Here is a 5,544-nt window from a genome sequence, read left to right as displayed (position 1 = left end):
CTTCTTGGAACAAGCAGACCCAAGTCTCAAAAGTGAGCGGCTTTTATACCGTAGCATTGGGAATCTCTGCGGACCACCCTTTTGGCCCCAATCTGAGGGACTTTTCACTATTTGTACTTAGCTGATTGATTATAAGTAGAAGATACATAAGGGTTACATAAAGGTAATATTGGCGGCGGGGGTGGGGGGTGTTTTCCTACCTGCACCTGATTGGTAACCTTAGTTTACCTCTCTATGGCTATCTCACTTTGGGGAAATCATGACTTAATTTCAGAAATCTATACTCAATTCTAGGAATTCTGGAACTGAAACCTAGGCCTAGCTTCTTCTGGCTTATTTATGAGTCTGTCATGGCGCTGCCTTTGCTTCTCTGTCTCTCAAGATACAAGCAACATTTGGAGGAAACAGACCAATTTCAATGAGAACGCTCTGCTGTAAACTTTCCTTGGAAAACTGCTTGACCCAGCCACGCTCGGAGTGAGGGCAATACTGGCAATCCTCAGGCTCCTTGCTGAGGGACACCCTGCAATAGGGCCAACGCTGACCTGAATGGTCCACTGTGCCAATAATGCCACCACAAGGTTCAAGATTAAGACTTGGGGACTTGCATTCAGTAGCAATACATGATTAAAAAGAACACAGAGAAAGATCATAAATATATGATTGAGAAAAGTTAATGTGCCATGACAAATACACTTCTTTCATACTTGCAAATCCTCATCTTTAATATTTGGACGACAGTATTTTAGCTAAACTCAAACCCATAGGCTTAGTTGCTCTAGCCAACAGGTCAGTCTAATAGAACAGGGTAAGCTGGTACTTCATGGCTCTGAGCCATGCCTGTGGCCTGAGCCAATCCCTGTCTTATTCCTTTTGCATTGACTCTGTCTCACTGTGTCAGGGTCAAGGATGTTTGATATGCTCAGGGAGCTAGGGAGGCATTTTGTAAAATTTTAAAATTGTTGGCATACACAAAATTCAAGCCAAAGAGCACTGGGGATCTTAAACTTAGCAGTTGGAGGAGGCAGGAAAAGGTTCTTAGGAGATATGACCTCTTAGCTCTACCTGATTCAAGGCTGCTGAGAAAGTGAACCCAGAATTTCCATATTTCCTGTGCTTTTTATGGAGAACTAGAAAGTTATTTTAAATTGTAAATTCTCCTATTTTAAAGGCAGACAACTATTCTTTTCTTTATTTTAATAATTACACTATAGGCTGGAAAGAAGCATTTATCTGTGAGATGGATTTTCCCATATCAGCCACCAGTCTGAGGTCACATCTTTCTAAAGTGATTTGCTCTTTCCATAGCCTTTCACAACACTCCCAGCACGTCCATTAGAAAACCTTTCCAGGTGAAGCAGAAACTCATCTGGTCAAGTTTCCTTAGGGTCATTCTTAGGACGCGACTTCCATCTGTCTGTACTCATTAGTATTCAGGTCAAATCACAGACAGATGCCTTTCAATTATAGTGATTATTTAACATCCTGTGACCCTTACAGAGTTTTGTGCTGCCTGTGGAGGTATAAAGAATAAGGTTAAAGGGACTCCTGAATAATATGGAAGGGCCAATATCTACTTTGCACTCATGAATCAACTTAAGGAACCACAGGGCTACCATTCTCAGAACTGAGAAGCTGGATTCTGAACTCTGTCACCTGGGCACCTTATCTTACAGAATCTCAAAAAGTTCCTTCCAGCTTAGTGCTGATTCACAGGCAAAAAAAATTAATCACTAGGTTTGGGGATAGTTTGTTACATAACAATAAGCCAGAAAAGTTATTATGCTGGTGAACAGTGAGGGTTACAGAAGTCTTTCACGACTGACTCCTCAGGCTCACCCACCTGGAGTCTGTGCCCTCAGACCCATGATTCCGACTTCCCTGGTCTTCTATGGCAGTGACTCAGCACTGTCATTTTCTCTTCCTGGGCCACCTCATGTCCAGTTTTAGTTCTAACTGCCTGACCTTCTCCATGGCTCCAACTTAAATCGCTCCAGATGACAGCCTCTGGATGGTTAAGTTCATTGTACTGTGGGAGGCTGTAATTGGTGGTTTACTTATAGATTGGCAGTTATATCAGATTCCATTTTCGGTTCAATCAGCTGAGCCAAGTGCAGGACTTTCATGGAATATCATCTAGGCAGTGCCCACAGAGAGAAAGTGTTTCCTGTGAGGTGGTTTGTAGTTTATCGATATGCTAGATATGTCCAGAGAAGAAGCAAGGAAAGAACGAGGAGCAGAAGAATTTTCTGTAGGGAACTCACATCTGCAAACTAGTTATATGGTCTGTGATCCAGACCTGGTGGTCCTCAGAGACTCTAAAACTACACTCTGCTAAAATTAATCAAGAATGTTGACTTTTCATTTCCTTTTTTACTTAAAAATGGACTGGAGTGATAGCACAGCAGGTAGGGCTTTTGCCTTGCATGTGGCTGACCGAAGTTCAATTCCTCTGTCCCTCTCGGAGAGTCCAACAAGCTACTGAGAGTATCTCACCTGCATGACAGAACCTGGCAAGCTACCAGTAGCATATTCAATATGCAAAAACAACAAGTCTCAAATGGAGATGTTACTGGTGCCTACTTGAGCAAATCAATGAACAACAGGAAAACAGTGCTACAGTGCTGCCTTAAAAATAGATCTTCTAACCATATTGTAAATCATGGTGACTCAGATATAAAATTAAAATTAAAAAAATTAAAACAGAAGCCAGAATGGCAGTACACACAGACAGTGTGTAGGGCACTTGCCTTGCACGCGGTTGACCCAGGTATAATCCTAGCATCATAAATGATTCCCTGAGATTCACCAAGAGTACAGAACCAAGAGTAGTCCCTGAGCACAGCTGAATGTAGACTCTCAAACAAAAAAGTAATAATTAAAGGATTGGTCTTCTTCCACTTCGCAAACATAAGGCAGGTTCTTGTACTTTCTGAAAATTCACAAGTGAATTTCTAAAGTCTGAATATTCCCAGAGTGCCTAAGGAGGGCATGAATAAAATATTAGTGAGCCCCAATGTTGATGTTTTAAAAATTCTACAGACCATTATATTCTATAAACCATAATATTTCTTCCACCAAAGCAAGAGATTTATTTATTTCCAAAATTTACTTCTCAAAAAATGATATAAATTAGGGACTGTAGAGGCAATCTCAGTTTATCTTGTACTTATCTGAACCATATTTGATCCCTGGCACCACATATGGTCCCCTAATCCCTGCTAGGAGTCAGCCCTGAGCACAGCTGGGCACGGGCCAGTAACCCAAAAAATTAATAAGAAAATAAAAATTAGTATGAATAATTCTATTGAACAATGGTAATAGTAATGGAATTACAAGTCAAACTAGAACACATTGTTAATTGTTTAATATCTTATGACAATATGAACTGTCTTAATAAGTTTCTGTTATATATATTTGTTATGTATAGATCTTGCCACATGTTTCTATATTATAACTTCTACTTTGAAAGGCAGTTCAGGGTGTATCTCTGGGAAGGAGACTGTGTGATGTGAGGTAGCTGTGTTGAATGCTCACCGGGGCACTCCTGGGAGGCAGCGGTGGTGGTAACGGGGTGCACCCAACTTCCCACACTTACACAGTTCTGCCTTTGGTCTCTGCCCTGAGCAGAGCTGCTGAGTGTTGCCTTGCCTCAACAAGTCTGTTTGCCCCACACTAGTCACTCATGAGCTATGGCAAGCTGGAAAAGGACATGACCTTGGCCAAAGGCAAGTCTGGAGGGTGATGGCTGGTGGCACTCTAAGACATGAATGAGCAACAAGTTTTCCTGTGAATAGGTGAAAAGATCCAGGTGATCGTGACAAATGCCAGTGTTCAAAATATGTCAGAAATGGAATGATACCCTTCCACAGATATTCACACATGGGATGAAAAATTTCAGAGTTAACTTCCAAATGAAAAAGGGATTCCATTTGTTAAGATGGCTTAGAAGGAGAAGGTGAGCCTGGCTGTCTGGAGCCCACAGCCTTGTTACTGCTTAGCCCGTTACTGCTGGAAGTTCGGGTTAGTATTGCAACTATTGGCCTTCACAGGAGAGTCCTGCTCTCTAAGCTCAGCTTCCATTTCCTCCTGGGCATCCAGTTAGACGTTTGTAAAACCAGATTTCCCCTAAAGATATGTGTGGTAATGATTGTATCTGACACTGATTAGAGAAAATTGCAGAAATGACTGTGTATTCTGACTGCATCCAAGTCCAGATTAACTAGCAAAGCACCCTCCAATCTGCTTTAGATTGTACCAAAATTAAGAAATAAACCTCTATCTTGGTATAAGAGTTTAAGATTGTTATGACAGTTAGCCTACACTAACTATCTCTTGAAAAGAAAGTGTATAGATAGATAGATAGATAGATAGATAGATACATACATACATACATACATACATACAGAGATAGGTAGGTAGATAGATAGATAGATAGATAGATAGATAGATAGAGAAATAGCTACAGAGATAGGTAACTAGAGAGATAGATAGGTAGACAGATAGATGATAGAGAGATAGGTAGAGAGATAAGAGAGATAGGTAGAGATATAGGTAAGTAGATAGATAGATAGATAGATAGATAGATAGATAGATAGATAGATAGATAGACAGACAGACGGAAGACAGACAGACAGACAGATAGATAGATAGATAGATAGATAGAGAAATAGCTCAGAGATAGGTAGATAGAGAGAAATAGGTAAGTAGAGAGAGAGATAGATAGATAGATAGATAGATAGATAGATAGATAGATAGATAGAGGTAGATAGGTAGGTAGATAGAGAGGTAGATAGATGGACAGACAGATAGATAGATAGATGATAGATAGATAAATGATAGATAGATAGAAAGATAGACAGACAGATAGATAGATGATAGATAGATAGATAAATGATAGAAAGATAGATAGAAAGATAGATAGATGATAGATAGATAGATAGATAGATAGATAGATAGATAGATAGATAGAGGTAGATAGGTAGGTAGATAGAGAGGTAGATAAGTAGGTATATAGCTAGATAGAGAGGTAGATAGATAGACAGACAGACAGATAGATAGATAGATTGATAGATAGATAGTAGATAGATAGAGAAATATCTACAGAGATAGGTAGGTAGAGAGAGATAGGTAAGTAGAGAGATAGACAGAGAGATGATAGAGAGATAGGTAGAGATAAGAGAGATAGGTAGAGAGATAGGTAAGTAGAGAGATAGACAGATAGATAGATAGATAGATAGATAGATCGATAGATAGATAGATAGAGAGAGATATATACATGAAGGGGCTCCCAAGTAGTGCTCAGGAAGCTGAATCTTGCATGTATCATGGGTAATTCTCTGTCAACTGGGTCAGCAGCTCAATGCAAGGGCCAGGGGATGTGATGCTGCTTGTACCCTGCACTGCTGGGGATACCCAGACCACCCAGCAGTCCTTGAGAATTCAGGACTGTACCCAATGACACTCCAAGGCCATCTGGCGCCAGCAGTACAGCCCTGATAAGGTGCGTGCGTGGCCTGAGTCCTAACCACTATCCACCCTTCC

The sequence above is a fragment of the Sorex araneus genome, chromosome 2, assembly GCF_027595985.1.
Source record: "Sorex araneus isolate mSorAra2 chromosome 2, mSorAra2.pri, whole genome shotgun sequence".
Classification (NCBI taxonomy): Eukaryota; Metazoa; Chordata; class Mammalia; order Eulipotyphla; family Soricidae; genus Sorex; species Sorex araneus.
Note: the sequence above shows the minus strand (reverse complement) of the source record.